This window comes from Artibeus jamaicensis, unplaced genomic scaffold, assembly GCF_021234435.1.
Source record: "Artibeus jamaicensis isolate MK-2021 breed Jamaican fruit bat unplaced genomic scaffold, CSHL_Jam_final contig_519, whole genome shotgun sequence".
NCBI lineage: Eukaryota > Metazoa > Chordata > Mammalia > Chiroptera > Phyllostomidae > Artibeus > Artibeus jamaicensis.
The window spans coordinates 39,874,228-39,892,377 of NW_026521871.1; the positions used below are offsets into that span (position 1 = coordinate 39,874,228).

At 38.8% G+C, this 18,150-nt stretch overlaps 1 pseudogene; it reads right to left on the reverse strand.

The window, feature by feature from the left end:
- Window positions 1–294: 294 nt before the first annotated feature.
- Window positions 295–18,150, reverse strand: part of LOC119043494 (transcription initiation factor TFIID subunit 12-like) — a 130,145-nt pseudogene continuing 112,289 nt past the window's right edge.

The window sequence follows — 18,150 nt, forward strand, 5'->3', positions numbered from 1 at the left end:
TGCAGAGAGCAGCTTGATTAATCCCTGGGAATTGAGGGTAGGAGTAAGTAAATTTTTCTGGAGGAAGGCAGTACTATTTCTCTTATTGTCTTTCTTTTTTGTTTTATGGGGGTGAGGGGGAGATAGGAGGATCTATTTTTTTGTCAGATCCTCTCAGTCGTATATATTACTGCACTGTTAATAAAAATATATGCTTTTCTATAAAGCATTAAAAAATCCAAGGATGAGATGGCTGAGGTCTCAGCTCAAATATCTCTAAATACATTGTTGTCCATTCCCTGACCTGTGCACATGTTACTTCTTGGTCGTTTTCAGGATCAATGCCATTCTCTCTGTCTGTGAGCTTCTGTAGGTCGAGATTCCTTCAGAGCTAAATCCTGGGCTCCACGTGTTCCACCGGCACTCCAGGTACAGCTGGACATCCTCCACCTCCAGGGTGCTGGGCTTGTGATGCTGAGCAAGCTGGCAGGCTGGGTCTCCACACTCTCGATGACGAAATCCTCAGCTGTCTGTAATGGCATCCCCTCCACCTCTTCATCCCATTGCTCATTAGGATCTAGTCTTCTTACTAACTCTTGTGCTTTCTCCTTTGTAATTACACCTGATTATTTACAGGGCTGAGATGCCCTCCTGACCCAGGAGTGCCTGGTATCTTTACCACTGTAGTATTGGCCATGGAGCTTTGTGGAGGGGTGCTGGCTGGATCCAGTTTTATAGATGAGAAATTGAAGAGCTTGATTAGGGCTGAGGGGCCAAACTGATTCACAATCTGCTGAGTTTTGGATGTCACCTCACACAGCTTATCAAGATCTTTATTCCTCTTTTGGAGGAATAAAGACCAAGGCCAATCAAAGGTCTATCTCCCCCAAGATATATGGAGACTGCCTCTATTATCATGTTTCTCTTAAGAGAAAAATAAAATCACCTTCAATTGCATCACTCCTGTTATATTTTTAAAATTAAAGCTATGTCATGAACTTCTTTTCAGATCCTTATTCTTCCATAATATAATGTTTAGTGGCTGCTGAACATTTAGTTGTAGGTTTTCACTATATTGATCATTAAGGTCATTGCCGAAATATTTTTTATTGGAACCTAGATCCTTGTTTTATTTTCTTGTGGATGAAAATTATGCCTCAAATACCTTCATAATACTTTCAACCCCTGGGTTTAGCTGCCTTTACTTTCTTGTGTCTCACTGTTCATTGCATAGGCCAGGAGTGACCTTGGGGTCTTATTATTTTTTTTACACCTAGCCTTCTCCAGATTTATTTTCTAACTTTAGAGAATTAGTTTCAGTGCTTTAACCAGAGGACTAATACTAGAGGCAGATTCTGTGTTTATGGGAACTGGAGGAAGATGGAGTTAGGGGGATGGAAATGGTCTGTTTCTGTTTAGTTTCTTGTTTTCCTCAGGGTGAGTAATAGACCAGTAACACGGGCATTCTCTAGAAGCTGGTCAGAAATACAGAACCTCAGGCTCCACTGCAGATCTGCTGAATCAGAATCTGCATTTAGATTGATACTCTAATTCACATGCAGGTGGAAGTCTGAGAAGCACTGCTTCAGCTGATTGCCATTAATTTCACTTTGATTACCCTTACACCAGTGGTTTCCAAACTTGTCTTTACACTGGAATCCCTAGGGGAGGTCCCCAAAACACTCAAGGTGCTCCCCTCCTAGAGATGGCAGTTTAATTGGTCTGGGGTGTGGCTTGGGCACTGGAAGCTTTAAAAGATACTGAAACTTGAATGTACAGCCAAGTTTACCAACCCCTGTACTATTTTTGTTCTGTCCTATTTGGGGTTATAGTTTTTTCTACCTATCAATTCTATTTCATATGCCTCTTTTTTGTAGAAATTCCTATAAAATTATGTTCCATTAATAATATTTTCCCTTTATTATCCAACACTGTTACATATTTAATTTTTTTTCTTTAAATCTTTCCAAAGGAATATAACCCTGGTAAGATAGTTTTGTGTTTCTAATCGGTTGGCATATCTGTTACTCCATTTTTCTCTTCCACTGTCCTTCCTTCTTTCTGCCATAGCCAAAATCTTCAAAATCCAGCACAGCCACACCATTTTTCAACTCTTTGTTTTCAGCTCTTGGTCTCTCCTTTTGATTCATCATTATACCTATTGGCATTCATTCCTGAGGATGACAGTGACAGGGTTTTTCAACAATGGCACTATTGGCATCTTGAGACAGAGATTATTTTATGTGTGTGATGGTTAGATGTTTAGCAGAATCCCTGACTTTTACTCAGTAGATTCCAGTAGCTCTTCCCCACCCTTCCCCCAACCCCTCCCAGTTTGTGATATATGTGGTTCTGCGATGGTCCATAGGTCTATAGGGGCAAAATTCCCTGTGGGCTATAGGACACTCAGCTATGACATTGTCAAGCATTCCCAGTGGCTAATACACACTGCAAGAAGTACATTTACAAACTATTACTTCACAAGTGATATTACTATCAACCTTTACTATCATCATGACAGGTCCATGTATTTTTTTTTTTGCTGATTTTGTTCAGGGATTGTCCCAAGTTCATGAAATTTTATTCTGTACTATTAAATGGTTCAGCTCATACAGGATAAAACATGACTTGTTAAGAGTGTAAGATTTTTCATATGAAGAAATTCAGAGGGAGAGAGACAGAGAAATGAAGATCATAGCCCCTGGGTCTCACTATTAGAACAAGAAAAACTGACTATTCCACTAATGGTCACTGTTTGGACTGAACTGTGGTTAAAATGACACTCTCTTGGAAAAGAAGAACACAAACAACATGCTGATCCCTCACTTTTATTCCCAAGGTTAAGCATGTTATGATATATGTCTTGCATGTATGTTTTGCATATTATATTACCCGATGCTTCATGCAATAGCATGGGCTTTTATAATACATGTTTGGGAATAAATAGATGCCTACTTCCTGCAGTTAAAGACAGACTGATTTATAATAATAGCCATGATGATAATCACTGGTCCAGTTATCACCCATTGTTCCAACACTTTCTGTATTCTGGAACAAACGCTTTCCTACATGGTACCACATTTTTACCCTCACAATAACCCTGCGTTATAAGGCCAGGTCAAACGAAGCCAGTGTCTGCCTACTACCTTTTCAAATTCAACTCTTAAAACCCTGACAAGCAGTGTGGATCTTTGGCATTCTCAAAGGAGAGAGAAGTGAGCTTTGTGTCCCCTTTGAGCCAGTCAGCTTCATGCAACTTCTCCCTTGTTGTCTCTCCCTCTCTCTAAATTTTCTTCCACAGCTGGAAACTGACAGCACCCCTCTGCACTCACAAACCCCTCTGCTCTCCCTGGGCCCCTTATGATCATGCCATTACTCTTGCTGATGTCCCAGGTCCTTCATGCCATTTTCATTCTTCCTTCAACTGCCTGTCACCACTTCAGATATAAAGTTTGCCTTAGGTTAACATTCTTCTCTCAACCTGAATTTTGGTGAAAAAGAAATCTATGCTTTGTTTTATGGTTATGAGGAAATGAAAGCAAAGGAAATACTTTGCCCAAGATCCCTCAGCTCATAAACAGCAGATCCGGGTTTGCACCAGGGTCCTCCTCACTCTGAAGACTGTGCTCTTTCCTCCTCATCAGTTTGCTTTGTGACCGTGTCATCACTGGTAGGTGATCCTGTTTACCTCAGAGATTTTCAACCTTTTTCATCTTATGGCACACATAAACTCATTACTAAAGTTCTGTGGCACACCCAAATATGTGTTATACTTTTTGCTGATCCGACAAAAAATAGGTATAACTTTGATTCAATCACACCTGACAGCTATTGTGTTGGCTGTTGTCATTTTTTATCTGACAGTCTAAGGAAAAAGAGGTCAGTGCCCCTGACTGAATAGTCAGGTACTGCATGTTTTGAAAATTCCTGCAGTGCACCAGCGTACCTCTTGCAGCACATCGGTTGAAAATTGCTGGTTTAAATCAAGGCTTAATGTCAGATTTTATAAATTTCTAATCGACCTTATTTAAGCAGAGTGGTTCCTTGGAATCCCAGGGGAGAAGCCCAAGTGAGCCCAAAGGAGTTTAAAATGAGTAACAAAAACTTGTTAACTGGGTTGTTTATTTAAGAAGGAAATAAAAGTCCCTCAGGTTATAAAGTTGGAGGGAGCATAATTAAAGAGGCATCCTAAGGTGCAGTCTTTAAAAAGACTTTATACATTAAATAATCTCTCCTCATCAACCCACACCACCGTTATTACTCTGACTGGTCTGCCTTTAGGGAAATCAATGCCTTGCTGGACATCTCAACATCCACAGATGTCATTGGCCCCAAGGCCCTAACTATTGTTTTGCTTCCTACAGAGTGAGAGTGACCTGAGTGACAAAGCCAACAGCAAATCAATGAGATTTACTATTGCTAATGCCAGGAAAACACTACCAGGCAGACTCCTGCAGGTCTCTTGCCCAGGTCTACACATGGTCTGATGGGGATTCTGCACTCTGTCATGTTTCCTTAGCTCGTTCCTTCCAGGAACACATCTCACCCCAGTAGTGAATGCTTCTCCAATTGGGCTGTACACTGGTACCTCTAAGAGAAATTTTAAAGAGTAATTGATGCCTAGATCCCATGGCTAACCAATGATATCAGAATCCCAGGGAATGTGGAGCAATTTATTGTGTACCCCCTGGATTAGATTATCATTATGTTAAACTAAGTTGCTAAATTCCTGTGATACAATTATAGGACAGATTAGCAAGGGGGATAGAGAATATAAGGCAAATTCATCAAGACCTAAAACAGCACCTTTCAGGAAACCAATGGTCTGCTTTCTCTTAAAGGTATTTTATCTATTTTATTTCAGAAAATGGATTAATCAAACACAGAATAGCCTGCTCTCTCTTAGAGCCCAAAAAGTAACTCTGGAAAATTGAGTGACTGCTGATAATAGGAAAAGGGAAAAGTAAACTTGTGAGAATATACCCACAATACCTCATGAATCGTGGTCATTTTGTTCTATAACAGCTCTAGTGTCATTTTCTGTCATTTCAGGATACTCGGCAGGACTGTACCTGCTCAGAGACATCCTCCTTTTCACAATAAACTACTCCACTAAACACCATGTGTTGATTCTTACTCCCATTCTAGAAAAAAATCTCTCATTTTATGGATTTCTATAAACTGTTTACTCTCTTTTTTTGCCTTCGTTAGAAACATGTACTGTACTTTTTTCAGACTTTTAAAAAATCAAGTCCAGTCTTTTTTTTCTCACTATTCCCTTTTCACTTTCAAGTTTGGTGCATCAAACTGGTGACTTAAATTTTTTCCTTCAGTTAACCAACAAGTTCCACACACAAGAAGGGAAGGAGGGTGAGAGAAAGAAAGAGACTGTCCAACTCCATGTGAAGCCCTCACAGAGACGTTCCGGTATTTGTATTTCCTGGGAAATACTTATACATGAGACAATGATAATACCCAATAAAAGAAAAGAACATTCACAAACACATTTCTTTGTCTGGATCTAGCTGCTTCCAGAAGAGAGCTATGTTTACGTTACCAAAATAAACTCTTAGTTTCTTTTTTTTATTGTTAAGGATGTATCCTGGTCCCCAAGGTCACTTCATGTAAATAAATGCAGTTCTAATGACGATCAATTGGGAAGTCCCAGCCTTTTGTTTGGCTGCCAGCTCCCTCTGGTAAGTTAGAAATAATCAATAGCAAAGTTGGAGGCATTTGTTGCAACAGAGTGTGTCTCCAGTGAATGGAGGTGGGGGTGAGGGTGGACCAGAAAAGATGAGAAAGGCATGTGACCCAGACCTGAACCATAGCCTCACCTGGAGTAGGGCACAGCTTATCCGAAGCCTCATGCAGAGCAGTCCAGCAGAGTCCAGCCTGGACTGGCCAAAACACACTCACCTGAAGACCTATATGCAAGAAATAAATGCTTCTTGATATAAGCCACTGAGTTTCAGGATAGTATGTCACTCAACATCATTGTAAAGCAATCTGATTGACGTACTCTCTGTTTTAAGCCAGAACATCATTATAAGCAATTTCTAAATCCCTTGCTGAAACAGTGAAGTGCAACCTGTGCAAAGTACAATCTCTGGAACAAAACTGAGGCATAAGGAGTTAAAGTGACCTGCCTGAGATCCCAGCTGCTGAGAGTTCAGCCCAGGGTATCTGATCCTCTAAAGTTTGGGTGCATCCATTAAACCTTATTGCCTACCCATTCAGACTGACGTGCCATTTCAAATACTAGTCCTTTCCCCAGGAGCCTGTTCTGCCGTGTGACAAAAGACTGCCCATGGACACTGCTACCATGGCACTTTTCTAGAATTATCTTGAAATGCTGCTCTTTCTACCTTGGATAGATCTTCTCTCTGAGACTGCTTCACAAGTTTATGGAAAGCAGAATGTGTTCCAAAAGCTGCCATAAATCACGACTCTTTCCCCAAATGTAAGTGACCAGCCTCAGTTCACTGAGAATACACTCCATTGTTGCAGCTGCCTCCCACTGTGCTATTGATTATTTCTAACTTGCCAAAGGGAACTGGCAGCTAAAATGAAAGGCCGGGGCCTCCCAATCGATAGTCATTAGAATTGTGTTTATTACATGAAGTGACTTTGGGGGCCAGGGTGCACCCTTAACAATAAAAAAAGAAAATAAGAGCATATTTTGGTGACATAAACATAGCTCTTTTCAGGGAGCAAGCAGCCAGATTCAGCCAAAGAAATGCATTTGCAAATGTCCTTTTATTTTTCCACCTCAGGCATCACCACGGACTCACACATAAGTACTTCCCCAGAAATATGAATACCAGGATTTCTCTATGAGGGCTGTGGATGGAGTCAGACAGTCTCTCCCTCTTTCCCCTTCTCTCTTTTAATTTGTTTGCTTTTTGAAATGAAGGAAGAAATTTGAGTCAGCAATCTGATTCACCAAATTAAATGTGAACAGGGAATAGGGAGAAATAAAAGAGCTGACTTTATTTTTAAAATCTGAAAAAAATGCAGTTTATCTTTTTAATGAAAGTGAACGGAGCAAAAAAGTTAGAGACAACCAAAAAGGAGATTTTTCCCCCAGAATGGTAGTAAGAATCAACACATGGCACTTAGTACAGTAGTTTGTTGTGAAAAAGATGTCCCTGCACAGGTATAGCCTGCTAAGTATCCTGAAATGATGAGAACAGAACACATTTTTATAGAACAAAATGACTGTGGTTCATGAAGTAGTTGCAGTTGTATTCTAACAAATTTCCTTTTCCCCTTTTCCTGTTATCAGCAGTCATTCAATTCTCTGGACTCGCCTTATCCTCTCCACACCTTCCCCATGGCTTCCTCTCTCTCCTGTGCACTCACAGGACCTAATGTGTATTGAGCAATTACGTAAGCCAAGAACTTCCCTGAGCTCTTCTATTTAGTCTTCAAATCCTCCCAGCAGTTGTGTGTCAGATGTCTGTCTCCTGTGGCTAGAACCCCACAGAAACAGACTGATTCATTTCGACTCTGTTTTACCACCTAGACTCTCACCTGGGCATGGGATAAAGCCTGCCTGATTTACTTTTTTAAAAAAGTAAGTAGGAAAATTTGCATGAAGGCTAAAGATTGTAATGGTTAGATCTCTCCAAATTTAAATACACATGTAACTGACCAATTTATTCTATCAGTAAGACATATAATTCATTAGGAATGCCTGTAGCCATTGTGGCAGCAGAAATTATCTATGTTTGAAAACTCAACCAATATCAGTGTTTTTATGGGGAGTGAATGCTAAGTTCACTGCATAGTTCAGATGAGATTGCAAACTCAGAAATTAGCCCGTTACTTATAGCCTCTAACGGAAAAAGCTCCCATCTTCCATTATGTAAAGAAGACTAAAACCTCACTTATGCGGAACTTAATTCCCTAGCAATGGGACTCATCTGAAGCTTTGCTGAGACTAATGAGATGAAACCGGTGTATTGGTTGGAATTAGGATCAACTGCATATAAAATAAAACACAACATAATCATGGCTTCGACACACAAAGTTTCATTTTCATTTCATGTAAAATAAGCCTAGAAGCGAGCAGTTACAGGTGGTTAGTGGACGCCAATGGTCATCAGCATCTCAGGTCCCACCTAACTTTCTGCTCTACCATCTTTAGTTGATGGTCATTTAAAGGACCAATGAGGCTGTTGGTGCTCCAGCCATCACATTCAAACACTAGGAAAACTAAACAGCTGCAGAAGAACAAAAGGGCACCTGTAGCTACTTATTTGCTTTTTGAAAACTGTTCCAGAAAGCCTCCTCCAAACTTCCATTTCATTGGCCAAAATGTAGTCACATGACCTTACCTAACTACAAGAAAGACCAGGAAATGTGGCATTTTAGCCAGGTACAGTGTTGCCTTCAATAAGACCCGGAAGCTGTTTCTTTGGAAGAAGAAGAGAAAGGGTAGTAGATAGTGAATGGCAGTCTTTCCCACCCCAGAAATGACTGAGCTGCCATTATCAATGTGACACAGACTGGGCACTCTACTGATTAGAGAATGGTCGGGAGTGTCCAATCTTTGGGCATCTCTGGGCCACAATGGTAGAAGAACAGTTGCCTTGGGCTATACATTAAATACACTGCTACACATAATCACAAAAAAGATCTCGTAATGTTTTAAGTAAATTTATGATTTTGTGTTGGGCCACATTCACCGTCATCCTGTGTCCCGTGGGCCATAGGTTGGACAGCCCGCCAGACTAAGGTGCAAAAATGACTTTCTTCTCTTTCTATTGAGCTTTAACCATCTTGTACACATAATTAAGGTACCAAGTTTCAGTTACAATGGTGAAACAAATGCAGGTTTTTTTATCTTTTTCATTTTAAATGAATGAAAAGGGACTCCAAAGATGCAAGAAAAACAAAAACAATCCCCGAGTCTCTCTCCCAGTCCTCCCAAGGTCCAGGGAAGAAGAAAGGGGGGAGCACTTAGGCCAAAGGGACACACAGAGCTTGATGGACTAAGTTACAAAGAAGGCGAGTGGCCTGCAAATTTCCCAGAAAACTGGGCTCACCTCAGTCAGTGGCCAGAGCAAAGCCACCTATGAGTGGCAGTAGAGACAATGGCAAAGGCAGGGACAATCTGGGTGCCCTTGTGTTCAGGCCTCCCTGCAGGAAAAAGGACGACCCGCCATGATCCTGGATTTTATCCGGCACTGCCTACCGAGAAGCCTGGCAAGCTTCTGAAAAGCTACAGCTCAAAAGCTGACCCAGTCTTACACTTCAGTCACATATTTGTGTCTAAATTCATACAGCACCACTAGATTGAGTTGCACAAACGTTTTATATTTAAGGTTTGTAGGCATTAACAAACTTGGGACATGCTAAGGTCACCAAAGGAGAACATTTTATTAAAAATAGGCACTTGTTTGGAGGGGGCAGAGGCACCCCAGGTGTTGTCTCAGGTTCCTTTACTATTACACATCGTTGTTATAAAATCTTGTTGCAGTAGATTAGAGTGGAAGACTAAGAGAAGGGTTGCTAAAGGTCACTAAAGGTAAGTACATGCGAAAAGCAGATGTGAACACTCATAACTTGGTCCCAAAGGATAAGTGAAAGAGAGAAAAAGGCTCATAAAAACGACAGATGTCTATGCTTGTAAAATTTTATAAGGAACTATTGGAAAAACTGGACAAATAAAACAAAAATTAATTTAAGTTTGGAATCATTTAATTTGGGGCAAACTGTCAGTAGATTTTCAGTCACCATAAAAAAGACTAAAATTGATGTTCAGAAAAATCACTTCTATTGCTCAATAAAAAGTTAAATTGTATTCAATTCCTGCTATTTTAAAAGGCAGAGAATTGTTTTAAATATTAGAAAAGTGTCACCTGAAGTTGTTAAAACATATTTTAAATTATTATTTAAAAGAGTGATAAATTCAACCAATGACTCAATCGCTAATAACTGGTAAAATTCTACTACAGCGTGACATTTAGTTTTGAGAAGCTTAAATAAATTTACAAAGATGTTGAATCACTTTACATCTTGAACTTTTGACAAATTATGCTATCAGATAGTATTATACTTATTTGTTTAATGAAAGCTATTGACCACATTTTTTACACAATTTCATTAAAATCACACAATACCATGAGGGTAGAACCAGAAGTGACATCCTTTGAATGACACCTGGGTATGTCCCGAATTTTCTGACCAATGTGCATCTGAATAGATACACATGTATCTGTAAAACTCGCGACAGAAACTTGAATATCTGAAGCCAAAGCCACTGTTTCTCCCCTATACCTTTTCTTTTCTGCCCAAGGTAGAACCTGTGAGTTATCCACAATTTATAATTTATTCCCCCCTACAGGGCCACTCACCTCACACCATAAGTATGCTGTCCGAACAGCTTCTGAGCCCTCTCCCACCTAGTGTCTTCACTCCTTCCTGGGTTCTCATCTGCCTGCGGCTCTGACGCTTAACTCTACTTCAGGCCTTCCTCTTCTCCCGAGCCATTTCATTCTTTTATTTTTTCCAAGTTACAGTTTACATTCAATATTATTTTGTTTTAGTTTCAGATGTACTGAATGGTGGTTAGACAATCATATAATTTACAAAGTGATCCCATGATATTTCAAATACCCACCTGACACCCTATATAGTTATTGCAATGTTATTGACTCTATTCCCCATGCTGTACTTTATTTACATCCTCTTGACTGTTTTGTAACTTCTAGTTTGTATCTCTTAATCCCTTCCCCTCTTTCACCCCAAACCCTCCTCTCTGGCAACAATCAATGCGTTTTCTGTATCTCTGATTCTGTTTCTATTTTGTTTGTTCATTTCTTCTACTCTTTAGATTCCACAGATTAGTGAAATCAGATGGTATTTGTCTTTCTCTGTCTGGCTGATTTCACTTAGCATAATATCATTTCATTCTTCATTTGTATCTCTAACATTATATTTTCTCTAAGACTCAAACATAATCACTTTACTCCCTCACTTAAAAGCCTCCAGGATACCCCTTAGTGTCTATAACATCGGTTTTCAACATTTTTCATCTCATGACACATACACTAATTACTAAAATCTGGAGGCACACCAAAAAATGTATTTTTACCGATCTGACAAGAGAGTAGGCACAGTTTTGATTCATTCACACTGGAAGGCTATTGTTGTATTGACAGTTGTTTTGTTTTTTCATTTTATAATCTGAGGGGAAAAACTCTGTGGCTCTGAATAAGTAGTCAGGTATTGTGTGTTCTAAAAATTCTCGTGGTATACCAATGGAAAAGCTGGTCTATAATGAAAAGCCCAAATCTCTTATTATGGTGTAGGAAGCTTTTCCCTACATCGAGCCCAGTCCACCTCTCTGAGTTTGTCTCCCACTGTCTTCCCAAGCACACAGCCTGCACGCTCTTTCCTGTCATCCTTCCTGATTTTTCACTTGCTGTTCGGTTTTCCTGGGATGCCTGCTCATGTCTCCTTTTCCTCCCTGGTATATTTCCACTAATCTTTTACCCTGTTGAACTTTCACCCTATTCAAGTATATATTTACTTGTGTAGGTTTCCCCAAATCCCTCAGGCAAAATTAGGTATTCTGGGCTCCTTAGTTTCCTAGCATTATCTCATTATCTATCTGTCTGTCTATCTATCTAATCTATCTATCTATCTTCTATTATCTATTCATTTATCTAACTATAGATATACTACCTTTAATACTCTATGTATAAATCTCCCTCTAGACTTAGACTTTCATCTTCTCAATATCTTCAGCACACTACCACAGGAACCTTTCCTTGGTAGATTTTTAGTACAATGTCTTTTGAATGAAATTATTATTTTTCGGTGCTTTTGAATAGTGAAAAAAATGCTTTCTTCTTCTGAATGCTTATTCACGTTTTACAGAAAGCTTCATTTTATTTTAAATCCTATGCTACAATTAAGAGTAAAAAGGATTCTTATTTTTATTTAATATATTTTATTGATTATGCCATTACAGTTGCTCTATTCCCCCCTTCATTCCCCTCCACCCTGCACACCCCTTCCCCCACCATTCTCCCCTTTAGTTTATGACCACGTGACTCAAGTTCTTTAGATTCTATATTTCCCATACTATTCTTGTCCTCCTCCCTATCTATTTTCTACCTACCGTCTATGCTACTTATTTTCTGTACCTTCTCCCCCTTTCTCCTTCTCCCACTCCCCTGTTACTAACTCTCCATGTGATCTTCATTTCTATGGTTCCCCTCCTGATCTAGCTGTCCTCTTAGTTTGCTTTTTAGGTGCGGTTGTTAATAACTATGAGTTTGCTGTTCTTTCACTGTTCATGTTTTTTATCTTCTTTTTCTTAGGTAAGTCCCTTTATCACTTCATATAATAAGGGCTTGGTGATGATGAACTCCTTGAATTTGATCTTACCTGAGAAGCACTTTATCTGCCCTTCCATTCTAAGTGAAAATTTTGCTGAATAGAGCAATCTTGGATGTAGGTCTTTGGATTTCATGACTTGGAATACCTCTTTCCAGCCCCTTCTTGCCTGTAAGGTCTCTTTTGAGAAATCAGCTGACAGTCTGATGGGAACTCCTTTGTAGGTGACTGTCCCCTTCTCTCTTGCTGCTTCTAGGATTCTCTCCTTCATTTGAATCTTGGCTAATGTAATGATGATGTGCCTTGGTGTGTTCCTCCTTGGGTCCAACTTCTTTGGGACTCTCTGAGCTTCCTGGATTTCCTAGAAGTCCATTTCCTTTGCCAGATTGGGGAAGTTCTCTTTAATTATTTGTTCAAATAAATTTTCCACTCGTGGCTGTTCCTCTTCCCCTTCTGGTATCTCTATAATTCGGATGTTGGAACGTTTAAAGATGTCCTGGAGGTTCCTAAGCCTCTCCTCATTTTTTTTGAATTCTTGTTTCTTCATCCTTTTCTGTTTGGTCATTTTTTTCTTCTTTCTGGTCCACTCCTGTGATTCAAGTCCCAGTTTCCTTTCCATTACTATTGGTTTCTTGTGCGTTTCCCTTTATTTCAATTAGTTTAGCCTTCATATGTTCCTCTAATTTGTGACTAAAATCAACCAGTTCTGTGAGCATCCTGATCACCAGTGTTTTGAACTGTGCATCTGAAAGTTTGGCTATTTCTTCATCCTTTGAGTTATTGGCTCTGGGGTTTTGAGCTGTTCTTCTTGAGCCATAATGTTTTGTTCTGTTCATGCCAGTTACAAATGAGGAGCGGAGCCTTAGATGTTCACCAGGGCGGGGCCACCCAGGTCGCTGGTTTGTGACACTGTATGTGGGGGCTGGGTCAGAGAGGGACAATAGTGGTCCCCTCTGCCGCTTCCTGCCACTGGGGACTGCGTGGTCCGTCTCACTGCTCACTCCTTCACTGATTTATCTGCATGCGAATGTGTGACCACAGTCAGCCCTCAGTGGGTCCGCCCTTTGCTACTCCACACCTGGGATCCGCCCACTGCCTGCACACCTGGGTCCCGTGCCTGGGTCAGTCTTGTGGATCTTTCCTGCCCAACCCTGCTCTGCTGCTGGCTCTGCCCCTCTTACAGGTTTGGCTGAAGGGTTCGTTGTTGTCAGACTTCCATATAGTTTAATTTTCTGTGGTTTGGCTGCATTTTTGTTGCTAAAACTTGATTGTTTTTAAACTTGGTTGTGAGAGAAGGCAGAGTGTTTCCACCTATGCCTCCATCTTTTCATGGTCAACTTTCTATTATCAAGCCGATGGAAGTGAGCTGATACTGCTGCTTTGTTACTAGTACCTGCCATAATTGGTCAGAAACTTCACATTTTATTAACCTAAGTTGTTATACCTTTGTCAGCAGCATGAATTATAAGTTCAGTATCCATGGTCCATATGATGAGAAACATTAAATTGATGTGCCTAGAAAAGTCAGGCTGTAATGTCAAAGTAGGTTGGAGCAGAGTCAGAATAAATGAGGGGTATTAAAATATGTAACATATTAGAGTTCATTTCCTAAAAGGAATGATAAGACCTGAAACCTCATCAAGTTGTTCTAAATATAGCACCTAAATAATGTTACTGCTAGTTTTTTAAGCTTCAGGGCAAAATTAGGAACTGCAAATGTTGGGTAGTAACACATTTTCTTCTTAGGTACTCATCCTGAACAAACTAATTAGATTTACTCCAGGAAATTTCTGGCCTGGTTAATGGCATATGAAAGAGAACAAAGAGAAATAGGGCATATTTACTAGACTGACAATTGATAGCAAATACAAGTTTGTTAGATTAGAGTATTTCCATGGTATTACTTTTTAAAATTTTCTATGGATGTCGAAATGTTCAGGGAATATAATTATATAGTTTACATGCAAAAAATTCTGTTGTCTATTTAAAATCATCTCTTAAATTCTTAATTAAGTACATTTTTATATAATTTCTGCTCATGTCTTGTTATGGTTATTCCTAGGATGATTGATTGCATGGTTGGTTGGATAGATGGACAGCTAACAGATAGAAAGATTTTAGATCTTTGATGATGCTTCAGTGGGATCCTTTCTTATCTATTGTCAATTTTTTTAAAGTGTACCATATTAACAAATTTGCTAGGTAAGTTTACCTCTATATAAGATAGATTTAAAAAAATATCAATGTAACTAATCTGATCTAGCTCAAAAACCCGGAGGCGTTTACCTGTCATGGAAAAAAATAACCTTTAATCTTTTAAATTTAAATTTTTTTGTTTATCATGCTAGTTAAATCACCCTTTTAAATGATGCTCTGAATTTCCAGATCTTTTTATCCTGGCTTCTTTCTAAAGTGACCTGTAGATTTATTTCCACGAGAGGAAGCAGAGGTTTTATGGCTCATGAAGAGAATGGCCAGCATTCTCAAATGCATTCTCCTAGGGTTTCGTAGTTCTTAAAGGTTATGTCTCCGTTACATCTGTTTGCCATCCATCCTCATGGCATTCTCTGCTGAAGTCAGATACTGGAAGTTATGGTTTGTGTTCACAGCTTGGGAAAGAAAATGGATAACTCCTCATAACTGGGCCAGCCTTATGGCTTGCACTGGCTCCCAAGTCTGTGCCATATTAACCCCCAACTTTTTTAGGTCATCACATTTTTCACCATGGTAAATCCCAAAGCAGGGATGATGGCTTTCAACTTTGCTGCTCTTTGATCCTCCTTAAGGGCCTAAAGGAAATTCTGGGTCCTACTGATGCAACCTAGGAATCAGGAAAGCTAAATATCAGGGCTTTTGCTTGCCAAGTTGAATAGTTATAGAGGTGGAAGATCCTGTTATTGAAATAGGTTCTCTGATTTTAGTGGGGATAATGAGATACTGAGAATGGAGACTGGTAAATTGCCTTCCTAAATCCCGGAAGGGAATGGTGCTATAATAATAGCAAACCTAGACTAACAATTGGAGTGGATTGATTCTCAAACAACTTTGGAAAGTGAAAAATAGACCATGGAGTCTCCAAGGCCAAGCTAGGAGGTCATTTCACTGAATTCTTTCCTGGTCTGAATAACCGGGGAAATTTTTTAATGGATTTGCATCACCAGCTCAGATCTCCTTCATAAGTAATGACTGGGTCCCTTTAAAGAAGGACCAAGTTATAAGATCTCAGGTTTGTAAACACCCCCAAGAGAACCTGACACCATTTACTAATATGATTCTGAGTTGGGGCAAGACACATAGGTAGACTTTGGAAGCAATACTAAATATTCATTTTGAATTAATGACAGTTTTTTGGAATTCTCAGTAATTCTATGGTCCATTCATCATTGAGAGGTTCATGAGAACAAGGTAATAAATGGAGTTTTTCACCAAGTCTATCTATAGGCTCAGCAGGTTAATGAACTAATTCTAGAGTTTTTTTTTCAAGTTTCTGAATGTATAGTTGGCAAAATCCCCACACAAATCTCTCTGATTTATGAAGTAAGGGCTTCATCATAGGATGGGTCAAGAGGAAGCCCCTGGAGTGTCTCTTCCTTATTAAAAATCCTAACTCAGAGCACTACTGCATCCATGGAAGTATCATAAAAATTAATAAAATTTTTAAACTTCTGGATAATGTAAAACCCTAGGGAATAATCTCTACCACATTCTTGTTTTAAGTCCATTCTTGGCCTCAGATAAAAATAAGTATGTTTTTAAGAATGACAGACTTTGAAAATGTAACAGTGATTCTAACAATAGCAGTTGTTCCAGAGATTTTTTTTTCAGTCCTTGAGGAAATTTACACACTCCCTGGCCTCCACGCTTTGGTTGGATGCTCTGTGGCTTTGGTGTCCAGTTCAGTCATTCTCTCCTCTGCTGTGGCAAGCCTACTGTGAAAAATAATAAACTCATTGAGTTTTAATTTTAGTTGCTGTATTTTTAATTTCTAGAATTTCCATTTAATTCTTTTTCCATGGGACTCTGGCCTGGTTAATGGCATATGAAAGAGAATAAGAGAAATAGGGCATATTTACTAGGTTGACAATTGATGGTAAATACATGTTTGTCAGATTAGGGTATTTTCATGGTATTACTTTTTAAATTTTTCTATGAATTTTTAAATGTCCAGGGAATATTATTATATAGTTTATATAATAAACTATATTGTATTCTATAGAGTTGGCTCATAAAATTCTCTAGATATATTAATTACAATCAGTTGAAGGTGTATGCCTAATTACTAATAACTGTGTCATCTGTAGGCATATTTATTTTTTAATTTTTTTCTCTTAGTCTTGTTTTTTGACGTGCCTCATTAGTTTTTAGCCAAGTCTTTATGTGCTATATAAAATGTTCTGGGTGATGTTGGGGTAGATACTTAATCCATTGAAGGGCTGAACTGATTCAGTCTAGATCTTCTGTACGGCTCCATCTATGACTGGTTCCTCCTTACTTTTGGGATATAGCTGTCTAAGGTTTTCAACTAAGAGCACAGGCAAGTCCCTGATTCCAATTTTTATTTCTGAGAGATTGTCAGAAACTCCTTTCTGAACTTCTTGGGCTTTCTACATGGATTTTTAGCCAACTAACCCCAACAAAGTAAGAATTCAGTAAATGCCTTTTGGGGAAACCAGTAAGTGTCACTTATTTACTTTTTATGACTAATTTTTGTCGAGGATCCTGGCTATTCTACTAGTAGTTTTAACTGCCTTGTGAGCCTTGAATTCTCAATTTGCTCCCCAGCCCCAAAATTTTGTCAAAGCCTTGTTAATTTTTCTGTCTCTTTGCAGCATATCTGTTTGTGTTCCAGGCCTTTTGCTCCTGCTTCTCAAATGAGCGTGGTCCCCAAAGGGGAAAGCAACCTGTAGAGCATCAGCTTTCCTCCTGGGGTTTCCTTTTCCGGCCTCACCTTTGAGGTCTGGCTGCTTGCAAAGCTCTAGGATAACTTCATAAAGATGAACTTTGTGCTCCATTGTGATTTCTCTAATCTCGATGGGAGCCTTGTTTCCACATGCCCCTTCGCCACAGGTAAATGCAGACGTTCTGATTTAGTCTCAACTGGGGTCATCACCTTTCAAAAATATCCTACGTGGTTTTCAAGTGAATTCCATATTGAAATACACTTTGTTGTTGTTTTAACATAATATCTAGAATCAATTTTAATAAATATGATTTTTATGAAAACAATTAGTTTCATAGATTTCAGTTAATATACAGTGTTGAATAAACTTATCCCACACAACTCTTTGACTTATCTTTTTTATCTGCATTTATTTTTCTGCTGTCTTTTCTCATTATTTATCTTTGTACCTTCTTTTATAGCTTAGTAGTCATATAAATATCTATTTTATTTTTAAATATCAGCTCTTTGATTCATTTATTATCTCTATTTATTCTAATTTATTTCCCATTTTTAGCTTCATTAAATCAGTTCCTCTGCTTTCACTTTATCTATTTGTTTTTCATTAGTATTTTAAGTAACTATAATTGATTTATTTTTATTTCTTATTAATTAATATAAGTACTTAAGTACTTATATCACTTAATATAAGTACTTCTCTGAACATGGATATAGCCATATTTTATAGATACTTACATGTAGTAGTTTCAATTATCATTATTTCTTCATTTTTTTCTTTTTGTATCTATGATTTTTTTACATTATTTTTATAGTTTTTTTTCCATTACCATTTATCACCCCTTATACCTTCTCCCACCTCCATCCACCCCTTCCACACACTGTTGGCTGTGTCTGAGGGCTCTACTTCATTTTTTTCTTTT